The sequence below is a fragment of the Xenopus laevis genome, chromosome 1L, assembly GCF_017654675.1.
Source record: "Xenopus laevis strain J_2021 chromosome 1L, Xenopus_laevis_v10.1, whole genome shotgun sequence".
NCBI classification, from domain to species: Eukaryota; Metazoa; Chordata; class Amphibia; order Anura; family Pipidae; genus Xenopus; species Xenopus laevis.
This window is the reverse complement of record NC_054371.1, coordinates 76,208,738-76,222,911: the sequence shown is the minus strand read 5'-3', so window position 1 is coordinate 76,222,911 and position 14,174 is coordinate 76,208,738. Positions and strand designations below refer to the sequence as shown.

General features: G+C 37.4%; 1 protein-coding gene across 1 annotated transcript in view; it reads right to left on the bottom strand.

Annotated features, from left to right (window-relative positions):
• dkk2.L (dickkopf WNT signaling pathway inhibitor 2 L homeolog) overlaps positions 1 to 14,174 on the bottom strand; it is a gene marked incomplete at its 5' end in the record, with an annotated part of 82,084 nt that overhangs the window by 40,662 nt on the left and 27,248 nt on the right.

Sequence of the window (14,174 nt, the reverse complement as noted above, 5' to 3'; positions counted from 1 at the left end):
CTAGTAACCGTTTTTGGCGCCAAACCTGTTGGTTTAAATAGCCATTTTATGTGCACTGTTATTTTTTCCTTCCCTGATGAAGGTTCTTGAATAGAACCGAAACGTTGGATACAATAAACCTGTTATAGTTTATTCTTTGCTGTTTTGATTTGGTTGCTTAACTCAGAGTGCCGTCATTTCTGGATCTATACCTTGTATTAACTACGGACTGGCACCCAGATTTGGATCTCGCTTATGGTGTGCGTTCCACTTTGGACTACTATATATATATATATATATATAAAAATACATAATAATATATAATATTCTATCCTGTTCTGTAACTTGCAATATCACATGTATTGGGCTATACTGGTGCATTTATTGAATTAGCGATGAATTTGTAATAAAAGCAGGGCAGAAGAACCTAAATGCCATTTTAACCTAATGTTTATATGAATTTGTTTACAGCTGAGACTTAGTTACATAGTTGATGAGGTTGAAAACAAACACACGTCCAAAAATGGCCGGCGCCCATTTTTGACGCCGGCGCCCGTTTTTTTGATGCCAGCGCCCGTCTTTGACGCCGGCGTCCGTTTTTTTCGGAAATTTTTTTTGACGCCGGTGAATTTTTGCCGCGAATTTTCGCAGGCTTTTTGAGAATTTATTCGCTGGCGGCGAATCGCCCAAATTCGCCGCAAATTCGTGCCTGGCGAATAAATTCGCCCATCACTATTTGAAATGTTTTGAAGGTATAAAGCATAAATAATGGATGATCGACCTCACAAAAATTTGACAGTTTTTAACTTCAATGCCTTAAAGAATTAATTTGACCTATGAAAGAAGTAATTGCATGGTTTTGCCTTCAATAAAAATGTTTTGGAGCAATTAACACCCAGTTTTTTTACCGAATATTACATTGCAGAAAACAGGACAATCGTTCAGGTTTGGCATAGCTCAAGATTTCCTCTGGGGGCTGATAAGCTTTACTCAGAAAATATCAGAGACAGTAGGATAAAAATAACAACTGAAGGTTGCCTGAGAAAAAGACAGCCACCTTTTGATTCTGAAAAAGTTCAGTTTGATTCCAAGAGTTATTGGCAACCAGTCTAGTCTAAAAGATGACAAGAGCCAGAGAGATTCTGAAGCAGACAAGATGTTCTTTACAGAGGAGTAGATTTGTCAGTCTGTGAATCCACTCAGAAATGTGTTTAGCGTGCAGTTCAGTATTTAAGACACTTATACAATGATGTGAAAAAAGCAGCATAAACAAAAAGAAGATTGAAAAACAATAGATTTAAAATAAAAGTTTAATTCTACCATAAATGCATGTATTAGATGAAAATGTTTTTAGTTGGGTGAGTTTTGGACCACAAGTGACCATAAGTTTGGAGGGCAGATTTGATCATTGTGGACCATAATGCCATATAATATATATACTACTACTATAATATTTAGAGAGAGCTTCTCTTACAATGTATGTTTATGTTATTGCAGAGATAAAAACATTTTCCTCTCTATGTAATTTTATCTCAAAATTGACTCCAGTGCGTACCACAGGTAGTTTCATGTCATTATGCGAACTGTGCTCTCTACAGCTTACTGTATTGGGGATTGTGGTTTCCAGATCAGATTAGGCTTCTGAGTCATCTATTAAATATGCTAAATTCATCATATATATAGCACACAAAATCCATTAACTATTTTACTGATGAAAGGGTCTTCATTTTAATACCATGGAAACACTTACATGATTACATGTTTACTCCTGTACTTACAGTTAGGTCCATAAATATTTGGACAGACAACTTTTTTTTTCTAATTTTGGTTCTGTACATGACCACAATGAATTTGAAATGAAACAACTCAGATGCAGAACTGCAGACTTCCAGCTTTAATTCAGTGGGTTGAAAAAAAAGATTGCATAAAAATGTGAGATTGTTTTTTTTAAACCAATCACTTCATTTCAGGGGCTCAAAAGTAATTGGACCAGAGGTTCAAAAGTAATTGGACAATTGACTCAAAGGCTATTTCATGGGCAGGTGTGGGCAATTCCTTTGTTATGTCTATCAATGAAGCAGATAAAAGCCCTGGAGTTGAGTTTGAGGAGTGGTGCTTGTATGTGGAAGATTTTGCTTTGAACAGACAACATGTGGTCAAAGGAGCTCTCCATGCAGGTGAAACAAGTCATCCTTAAGCTGCAAAAACAGAAAAAACCCATCCGAGAAATTGCTTCAATATTAGGAGTGGCAAAATCTACAGTTTGGTACATCCTGAGAAAAAAGAAAGAACTGGTGAGCTCAGCAACGCAATAAGACCTAGAAGAAGACAACAGTGGCGGATGATCACAGAATCATTTCCATGGTGAAGAGAAACCCCTTCACAACAGCCAAACAAGTGAACATGAGGTAGGCGTATCAATATCCAAGTCTACCATAAAGAGAAGACTGCATGAAAGTAAATACAGATGGTGCATCAACAATAGAAAGGCTAGATTTCACTTTGCTAAAAAAAAACATCTAAAAAAGCCAGCACAGTTCTGGCAAAAAGTTATTAGTAAAAATTAAACCAAGATCAACCTCTACCAGAATGATGGCAAGAAAAAAGTATGGAGAAGGCGTGGAACAGCTCATGATCCAAAGCATACCACATCATCTATAAAACATGAAGGAGGCAGTGTGATGGCTTGGGCGTTCATGGCTGCCAGTGGCACTGGGACACTAGTGTTTATCCTTGATGTAACACAGGACAGAATCAGCCAAATGAATTCTGAGGTGTTCAGAGACACTGTCTTGGGATTGGGAGGCGTTTCATAATACAGATGGACAATGACCCAAAACATACAGCCAAAGCAACCCAGGAGTTTATTAAAGCAAAGAAGTGGAATTTTCTTGAATGGCCAAGTCAGTCACCTGATCTGAACCCAATTTAGCATGCTTTTCACTTGCTGAAGACTAAACTTTGGACAGAAAGGCCCACATACAAACAGCAACTGAAAGCCACTGCAGTAAAGGCCTGGCAGAGCATTAAAAAGGAGGAAACCCAGAATCTGGTGATGTCCATGAGTTCAAGACTTCAGGCTGTCATTGACAGCAAAGGGTTTTCAACCAAGTATTAGAAATTAACATTTTATTTCAGTTTTTTAATTTGTCCAATTACTTTTGATCCCCTGAAATGAAATGATTGTGTTAAAAAAAAAGACATTAGTTCCTCACATCTTTATGCAATCTTTCTGTTCAACCCACTGAATTAAAGATAAAAGTCTGCAGTTCAACTTGAAGCATCTGCAGCATCTGAGTTGTTTCATTTAAAATGAATTGTGGTAATGTACAGAACCAAAATTAGAAAAAAAAAGTTGACTGTAAAAATATTTATGGACCTAACTGTATGTTTAGTACTGTACCTGAAATCTTTCCTATGTACTGTACTTTGCTTAGAAGTATTGCTTTAAAGTGGACTTGTCACCCAGACACAAGCTGTATAATAAATGTCCTTTTCAAATTAAACATGAAATACAATTTTTATTTTTTATTAAAGCATTCAGAGCTGTTGTAAGCTCATTTAAAATTTTTGCTGTCAATCAAATATTGTCTGCCCCTCCTCTATGCCTTAGGCATAGAGGCGGGGCAGACAATTATGTTCACTTTCCATTCAGCACTTCTTAGATGTTGCTACACTCCCCATATTCCCCTTCTCTCTTTACCATTTAATTGTGTAGCCAGGGCATGGGGATGGACATCAGGTCTCCCATTCTGGTGCACAAACAAGATTCTGAGATGATACAAGGCTTGTCTTAATAACAGTGTCCACAAAATGGCTCCTGCCTGCTTGCTATAATTATGAATTCCCATACTGAAGCAAACAAGATTCAAATAATTTACATAGTGTAATTAAAGTTAATTTTGCTTGACTAATGTGATCAAACAGGATTTTGAATCATTTTTTTGGGTAACGTGTCCCCTTTTATAAACTTTAATCATCTGCTAAAAGTGAGGACTGAACTAGAGATAGTGCTTTAGATTTCCTACTCAATCTTCCATTAAACATAGGGGTTATGTATGTGGCTGCTCTCAGGGGAGAACAATTGGGTGAAAAAATAACCTTTTCATCTTTATCACATATTAATCTAGTGAATGACAAGTGTGCAATTAAAGTCATATGGAACTAGTATTCCAAGCACAAAGGAGTGCTAAGTTACAACATGCTATGTCTGGGTTGTTCTGCACCTGAGGTCAGCGGCAGACAATATGTTACTTGTGCAAATAGATTATTATTTCTGTCTTAGGGAATTTAAATGCTTACAATCTAAGTTAGCTAAAGTGTACAATGTTTTTGTAGAAACCATGTATGCAACCAGTCTAAAACATGGATTTGATTGGCTACTTCTTGTTTGTTCACTAATGGGCTATTAATACACTTTGCTTAGCCTGAGCTGGCATATGTTGATATGATGAAATTCCTGGTGTTATCTAGTATTCAGGGCCATGAATGCCCAAGACCAGAAACAAAGTAGAAGTTTGCTTCCATAACTAGAACTGCATTAGATCAGTTATACCTACAAGTTAAACCGACATGGCGACATTATTGGTTTCAATAAACCTTTCATAACCTCAGTCTGTCTGTTTTGTAACTATAAAAATCATTACCATAGCGTCTTTCTCCAGCAATGCTGTGACCTAAATATGATCGTCGTCTCCAAATATCACAACAAGTTATTTTGGTAAGTGCAAAGAAAAGTTTATTTCCATGGGAAACATTTGTTTGAGAGAAGGAAGCAATTTATTAGAACAACAGCTAAAAAGCAGAGGATTACTACATTTATTTTTAGAGAACAATTCATGTTGGAAACACTGACAAAAATAGAGAACTATTTATACACGGTCATGCTCACCCATGCAGAGTCTGTAATGCTAAAACAAGCTTTATGTATTTTGGAAGTTGTAATCTTGATCTCTGGTTTATAGATGTAGTTTTCCCTTAATGCGCAATTACAGTTTAATTTCCCTTCAAAGAAAATACTTTTTTGGCTTCAAAGCCATATTTTAGAATATAAAATCTGCCTGGAGAGATGTTAGTCATATTTTTTTCTGTTTTTCTTGTGAAATCATAGAGAAAGGGGACAATATATTCAAGTATTATAAAGTTGTATTTTTTTTTTAATGGAACGTCTCTACCTGATCCCCATATGTTTTAAATACTAACAGTTTCTAACATGGTTGTTGCTTTGTCAACCAGCGATTTGTCATGCAAAACGTGCACCTGTGGGTGATCTTAAAAGAATCTTGTGTTTTTGGTAATTGTAGTTTTGAGCAAGGATCTAGATGAAAAATAGTTGATGCTCGATGGGTTTATATTATGTCAGGGCTTTAGTTGCCCTTTGAGAAGATTGTAATATGGTTAACATTTTATGTTAGTCTTGGGGACCTCCTTCCTCTTCTAAAAGCCACAGCTTTGTGGTGGATTAGTGTTTAGGATCACAGAGAATATTATTATCTTATAATTTTCCAATATGTTTTCCGCAGTTTCTTGTTTTAAGAGTAGCATGTCCATAATATTTAATCTGGACTTTTACCTTTTAGGTTTTCTGACTTTGCAAATGATTCTTTTTTCTTCCTATAGAGGGGGCCTGGCATGAACTCTTTCCTCCCCAGGTCCCCCTCCAGCCAGTGCTGTACGTGCCGCTATTTTAAAGGTATGAGAGGAGTTGGATAGGGGTCTATGATGCAGCAAACCCTGTGGTCTGGGCCCCCTGTCATCCGGGCACTGCACTTACAAAGGGATACACATCAAGAATATTTCAGGAAAATTCAGGAAAGGAGTTAGCCATGACATGTACATATATATCCATACAATACTCTGTCACCTATTAACTTGCCTTAAATATACTGTATATGCCAGGTCCACCACCAATATATACTCTGCCCATCTTCCACTGTCCCTATTCATCAATAATATCTAATATTCCTTATATTAATCATTGTGAGGTATTATCATTAGAACATGCCATTAACAACGCTACAAATCGAGTAAAATTCGTTTCAGCTGCATGCTGGTTTGTTTCTTATTTTCACAAATTATGCATTATATCTTCCGCACTGCTCAGTAAGGCTCCTTCCTGAATAAAGTGAATACAAATTGTTTCATTGCCACTTAATAATTCTTTCTCCAACCCATACTCAAAAGGTCAGTATGAGAATTGGAGGAAATTACTCTTTCCTCCTCCATTAAAATGATCTTTTGAAAAAAAAAGCAAAACATTCCATCTGTATTCTTTTCCTTTCTCAAAATAGCTAAAACATGTCAGAAATGATATTTATACATTGGGGGAAAAAGGACATTTGTCTTTAATCAGAGTATAGGGTATGCACCTGTCCTAAATGATCATTGCCTTTTTATGAAGTTAAAACCAAATCAGTTGGGTTAACCCTTAATTGTATACTTTTTTAATACAGGTACCTGTTATCCAGAATGCTCTGGACCTGGGGTTTTCCGGATAACGGATCTTACCATAATTTGGATCTTCATACCTTTAGTCTACTTGAAAATCTTCTAAACATTAAATAAACCCAAAAAGCTGGTTTTGCTTCCAATAAGGATTAATTACAGTATATCTTAGTTTGGATCAAGTACCAGGTACTGACTTATTATTACAGAGAAAATGTTGGATTATTTCATTATCATGGAGTCTATGGGAGAGTGGTATAGGCAAAGTGGTGCTTTAAATACTTCCTTAGCACAACGGTCTGTATCTCTAATGAAGGGGCATGTCCCATAACACATATGGTTAATCCCTGCTTGTATCAAGTTCTGTTGTGCTGGTTATTTTCTTGTTAAATACAAATCAGACAGCTTTGGTCATGTCATGTAACCTGTTGGTCAACCTTCCCTCTAAAGATTCCAAGATTTATCATGTTTCTCCGTTAATTAACAGCTTTTGCAATTATTCTTCATGGGCATATACTGTAAATGAACCATTGATTCTTAACAAGTGAAACAAGAACAAAACCATAGAATTAAGGATTACCCTAATGCTCTATCACCTCAGTCTACCGCATGTTCCAAAAAGATGGTAAATGTGTGTGTATTGACATATTACACTATACAAGTTCTGCCCTACAAAAACAACCTAAGGAGACAGCTCTACACAGCATTTATCAAAGAGAAACATTCCTTGGGCTCTTGCCTTTTCGTAAACCATTGGTAGCAATGCCAATAAACTTTCCTTTTATGATCTAAATTATGAATTATGTGCAATTTTTGTCATCTGCAATTAGAATCATCTACAAACAGAAACAAAATACTGAAAGCAGATGTTTCAATTTAGACGAGTTTGATTTTTGTTCTAGCGTTCCCTGTTTTGCGCAGGATTCGTTTACATCACAGAGTAGACTGAATTAATGGTTGTGGACTCTGTATGGAAATCACATAAATTAGTAGAAACAAATGTTGAAAGAAGAGAACAAATTTAACATATCAATATATTTTTTGCCCTTTGTATTTCACTGGACTGGACTGCTGCCTCGTGCAGTTATGTTTTTTGGAGCACCTGCAATACACATGTTTATGCAGTCAGAATTCTCTCTTCTGTGGCTTCGTTTCAGTGATGAAAATGTAATAACATTATTAACACCAAATTGAGTTATGTATTCTCAGTTTGTTCTGGAGAAAAACCCTGCTGAAAGATTAGGTGAATATCTTGGCAAATGAGTATTAATATTCAAAATACAGTAGTTTCATTTTTTTTATCTTATCCCAGTTATTCCCAGTTATTCCAAATGTGTGGGTATACTGGCTGATGCACAGATTTACAGATTACTGATTTAAAAGTTGAGAGAAAAGTCTTTACTTTTTGGGAGAGAAGTATAGGGAAAAGGGAAGCTATTGGCTAGATTATGATTGGTGCAGTATGGAATGTACACTGAGTTTGGATTGGTAAAAGGCAGAGCAGGGGAGGGTTCAATTAAGCTTACTGACAACTTCTAACAACCAAGCAGGCTTGGACTGGCAATCTGTGGGTTTTGGCAAATGCCAGAGGGGCTGCTATAAGATGCCACAGAAAGTGGCTAGTGGGGGCTGTTGGAGCCTCTGTGCACTTGGAGTGCCAGAGCCTATTTTAACTACCAGTCCAGACCTGCAACCTAGAGAAACGTATATTATCCTTTGATCACACACTAAAAGTTGGTCACTTAAGAAAGGTGTGGTGTCCGAAGGGTGTGATGTTAATTTCTCAGCCAAGTACAAAATGATTACTACCAGTACAACTAAGGGTAGTCATGATAGAAGGTGGGCACTTTAGGCACAGCATGTGCTCTAATTGCCTACCCACCCATGCAGATCCTAGTAAAAGTTCAAAGAAAACCCACACACTCCCCTTTGTCCCACGCTGAATTACAGAAAGACATGCCACTGCAACTTCACCCACATTGGGATAATACTTTTCTTCTGGGGGGTCTACAATTTAGAACTGTTTTGCCTAAAGTGAGGCAGTTCTCATACAATGACCCAGATTCAATTCAGTGAGAAAAAGGTTCATCACATGAAAAGTCATGGACGAGATGTAATTTCGGTTCAGAAAAACGTATCTTGTTATTTTATCACGTGAAAACTCCATTGAAGTAGAACTGAATTTGTAGGAAAGTTTTTTTCTCCTCAAATTGAATCTTGTCCATGGGTTTTCACATTATAAACCACAATAAAAACATTTTTTCAGTGAATTGAATCGCGCCCTGTGTATATAGAAGAATGCTGACATGGTAGGGACAGTGATGGTTTAACTATGTTTTAGCTGAGCTATATAATAATGGAAATATTGGCAGAATATTAGATGAAAATTGATCAGTGAACATTAATATTTTTAGCATATTCTCTTATATTGATATTTTAAATGTGCGCCATTTAAACAAGTATTTTTGATTAGCCAGTAACATACAAGTAACTCATGGTCATAAATAGTGATGAGCGAATTTGCGCTATTTCCTGCAAAATTCGCGAAACTGTGAAAATTCACGAAACAGCGTTTTTTGACACAGACGCCCATTTTTGACGCCGATGCCCGGTTTTCCAGCCAGCATCCGTTTTTTTTGAAGCCGGTGAATTTCCGCCAGCGAATTTTCACGGCCGTTTTGCGAATTTATTCGCCGGCAGCGAATCGCGCAAATTCGCGCCTGGCGAATAAATCCGCCCATCACTAGTCATAAATTGATTCATCTGAATTGTAACAATTTTTTTATTAAACTGCTGCCCCTATGCATAAGAGTGCCACATTTGGTCTCTCAATTTTTATTGTTTATTCATAGCAAAAAGGTACTCTGCAGAGCAGTGATCCCCAACCAGTAGCTCGTGAGCAACATGTTGTTCTCCGACCCCTTGGATGTTGCTCCCAGTGGCCTCAAAACGGGGATTATTTTTGAATTCCAAGCTTGGAGGCAAGTTTTGGTTGTAAACAAAACAGGTTTCCTGCCAAACAGAGCCTCAATGTAAGTTGACAATCCACATAGGCGCTACTAAATGGCCAATCACAGCACTTATTTGGCACTCTAAGAATATTTTTCGTGCTATCGTTGCTCCCCAACTCCTTTAACTACTCGAAGTTGCTCATGGATTCAAAAGGCTGGGGATCCCTGCAGAAGAGCATATGGATCCATTGATTTTGTGTAAGGAACTATAAAAGAACAATGGTACTTCTAAAGCAAGACTGGTAATGTAAAGGTTGATTATAGCCAAAGATGCCTCTTTTCAGCAAATTAGTCTCTTTGCCACCTTTAATGCTGCACCCGTTACTGTTGTATTAAGCACCCAAAAGCATGTTTGCGAGGTTGGTAAGATGAACCACAAAGCCCTAAAATAATTTGAAAAAGAAAACTTTTGGATTAGACTATACGAAAATGTTCTTCTGATGACATTCGACAAACTAGTCCCTCTCCAGCTGTTCTAAAACATAGGGCCTGCTTCATAGTTCCGCTATAGCAGAAGATTTGCAGGTCTGCTGTCCTTTCAGTGAAGATGTTTTAACAGCCTTCTTGGTTTTAAAATATATGGCCCCATGGAATAGCACAGGTGTTTGTTCACAGCTTAGTGCAGCAGTTCTGGAAATAGCCTGCAGGGAGCCTCTAACAGACGGGATTAGGCATCTTCCTTCAACACACAAATGAATGTTTTAGAAGAGTCACAGGACCAGTTATGTTGCTTAGCTCACCTGTCTTCAAACAGGCAACATTGTTAAATTCTCACCTGGTGGAAAAGCCCAGGGGATTCATATATGAACAAGTGGTGCACAGTATCCTTCCTGCATATTTGTATTTCCAGACATGGATATAATGCCAGAAAAAGACCGTGATAGAATATTAAAATTCTTTTTTTCCACCACAAAAAAGAATTCTTAAAAAAATGGTTTTATTTATGATAACTAATTGCGGAATCCTCTAATTTGTATTAAACCACTAGTTCTTCTCCACTACCATTCTCACTCTGGTTGTTATGAAGATCACTAGCATCATTTACATATGGTTCAAAGTGCAAGAAAAGGGCTCAAGCCTCCGTATCTTTTGCACAGGGCACAGGTCTTTGCACTACAGAAGATCTCCAGAAGACCTGCGCTTCCCCCATATATACAGTGCTGCCTTTGTTTGATTATGACAATGCTCGTTAGGATAACCTACACATCAGCAGTGAAAAATCGCCAGCGACGGCTTCGCAGGCAATGCAACACTTTGCCAGGCGAGAATTCGCTCAGACAATGCTTATTCACCAACATGCGAAGTTGCGTCCAGGGCGCCGAACGCTGGAGAAGTTTGCTCTAGCGTTAATTTGTTAAAATGTAGGGGGGAAGCCAATTACCCCAAAAAAAATTGCATTCTTTTGCAGCCTATCACCCTGAAAAAAGGAAAAGATGCCAGCATTTTTTGGGACTTAGAAAAATTTTCAATTACATTTTGTGGAAGTCCTATCTAATCTATTGCACTTCGCCTGGTCTGAGGTGGCGAAGGCAAGTCTGGCACAATAGGTAACGTTCAGGAAAATCTTCATCTTACTGAATTTGCGCAGTTACGTCCCTTCACTAGAGCGCAACTTCGCCTGTCGATTGAGTGCGAATGAGCGCCAGCGTCAGTCTCTTTAACTAGTTACGCCTGCACCTATTAGTAAATTGGCGCAGTTCCAAAACGACGTCACACTGGCGAATTTTCGCCAGCGTCAGTCACTTCACCCTTTAGTAAATTTTCCCCCGTGTGTTTATTATAAATTTTTCATGCAATGGGACTTAAAACTAACATATAACCAGAGGAGTAATTTCGGAATAATTTAAAAGAGAAAGGATATTGATGAACCTGTTTATGAAAAATTCCAAATAGAGGTGTTTATATACATATCTCATAAACACATAAAAATATTGAAAGTCCAGGTTGTGCAAGATTAAAACTAGGCATGGGTGGCAACACATTAAAGCAAACCATTTAAATGTTTTGGCTCATAATTTGGCTTAGTGTGTATGCCCTTGATAATGTATGGATAAAGATATAACGAAAGAAGACAAGGATAGGTCTTTGGCAACTCCTTATGGAGTCATAACGTGATGAATGCTACAGAGAGATTTCCCACGAATTTTTACATTTTTTTTTTTTTTATTATTTTTTATTTGACATCTGGCTTTGAAAATGTTCCCATCCAAATGCGTTTTTGGAAAGAGCAGCTGCCACCTTTACTGATATTCCTGTGGAGACGCCCTGCACTGACAAATCTGAGAAACTAAGGAAGCAATAGTTTTCCTCCCATTCCCCAGACGCTCTAATGTCTATGAAAAGAATGGTTGCTTTTAATGTTAGGACACAAACACCAATAAAAACAAGTTGATGTTCTAAGACGGCTGCTATTCAACTCACTTCTACACTTGTGAAACCTTTCACATATTCCTAGAACCTATGTTCAGAAATGGAATGCTTTGTTCACTAACACAGATACATATGATTGTTTCAACATGGTATTTCCTGCAGACTGACATTTGATATGTGCTGTGCAATGTCACAATGGATGTGAAGCAGAATCCAGTTCCCGCTGCACAATGGTGAATCCATACAAACAAATGGGATTCCTTAGCATGTCATTCATAATATAGTTTATAGTGTCTGCTGTAGCAATTGTATTGGGCACTGGGTCCACTAGAAAAATATATTCCTATGTTGAGTTTTTAGCAAAGCTAAATATATTATGGTAAATCCTCTCTTTATAGTATATTTAGCAGAGTGTTTGGGGGCTCAATACATTTTTAGAAATTGCCCATCTTGGGTGATGGGGCGTTTTGCTTTGCCGAAAATTTTGCGAATTTCACGTGAAATTCACGACACAGCAAAAAAATTGTGAAACTGTGCCAGCATCTAGTTTTTGACGCTGGCGTCCGTTTATTAGACGCCGGCGCACATTTGACAACTTTCACAGCGGTTTCGCGAATTTATTCGCCGGCAGCGAATCGGGGTAATTCGCCTCGAATTCATGCCTGGCGAATAAATACGGCCATCACTATTGATCGGTTGTAACTACATAGAAAAGCTGGTGAGAAGCTGACTCAGGTCATTCAATTGGGTGGGCAGGGGCGGAAAGGCTGTTGTTACAATACAGTTTAAATTATTTTTTAGCAGGCTTTCGGTATGGAGATCCAAATTACAGAAAGACCCTTTATCTGGAAAACCACAGATGCCAAGCATTCTGCAGGTCCCATACCTGTATATTTTCCTACAATTAATGCAAACAGTTTCCTCTAACATGGCCTCTTCAGTTTATAACCTCATACAAGTTTGTGATTTAGGGGCAGATTTATCAATGGTCGATTTGAAAATATGAATTTTCAAATTCGAATTTTGAGTTTATTTTAGTGTAATTCGACTAGGGAATAGATCCAATTCGATTCGAGTTTAAAAAAAATGTGAAATTCAAAATTCATCATGTACTGTCCCTATATGAATTCGCCATCTTAGACCTGCCAAATTGGTGTTTTAGCCTATGGGAGACCTCCTACAATCAATTTGGAGTCATTTGGTGGCAAAACTCAAATCGAATTTGATTTGAGTTTGCGGGTCGATCCTATTCAACCCAATTTAAAAAATTCAAATTTTTTATTAAATTTTGATAGGTCAGTTTTTTTTTTAATTACGAGTTTATGGGAGTTTTTAGAAACTTCCATTCAACCCTTGATAAATCTGCCCCTAAATGTCCAGAAAATCCATTATTGCAGAGAAAATATTATTTCTCATAGATTCCCATTTAAGCATTACTTTTGTAATGATTTTCTTTTTCCCTCTTGTAAAACAATGCCTAGTACTTGATGGTATGATCAATATCAGCAAAATGCTCTCCTGGTATTGTATAAACATACTGACTATACCTACATATGGTTTACTTTTGTATGTATACATACTGTATGTCATTATACTGCAACAACAACGTACTTGGTGCTTTTAAACAGTGTTATGATAACACAGGCACAGAAAGAGATGCCAGTATCTACAGCAGGGGTAAGAAACTTTAACACGTGTTCACATGCTGAGCAGCTCACAGCATAAAGGTGTACTGTGAGTTATAATTATTGGCAGTTAGGATATATATCCATTATATAATCTAAAGCAGTATATGACTAGCTTACAAAAGATTGTTAAACGTCTGTATACAATGGAGAACGTTCCATTTCATGCTGTGTTACTAACACCATTGATTTAGCTCTACTGTTTCTCTCATAACAAAAACCCACAAACTTTTAACCACAAACTCAGTGTGGATATTGTCACAGCTTGGTGCCAGGAGGGTGTGTAGGAAAGGAAGGTATCATAACAACAAACACTTCAGCTGATTTTGGTTTGTTTCCAGAGATTGAGAAAAAGATCTCACTGGGGTGGAATATGTAAAAGGGCAGGTGTTGAATTCATAGTATTTATTTTTACAGGAAAACATCAGATTAAGCTACCAACCCTAATGGAACAAACGAGGAACAGCAATGAGGCAGTTCTTACAATGTCCCCACTAAATAAATTAACCTTGTCTAACAGATGTTTATTATACTAATGTTAGAAGGAACACATCTGATTTCCACAAAATGAATTATCATTTCTATTCAGTTCCATGCAAAAATAGTCCATGAGAGTTTTTGCTATTGCTTTTTCCTGTTCTAGAGCCTGTGATCACAAATAGGTCTTATTTATAGGCATTCAGTT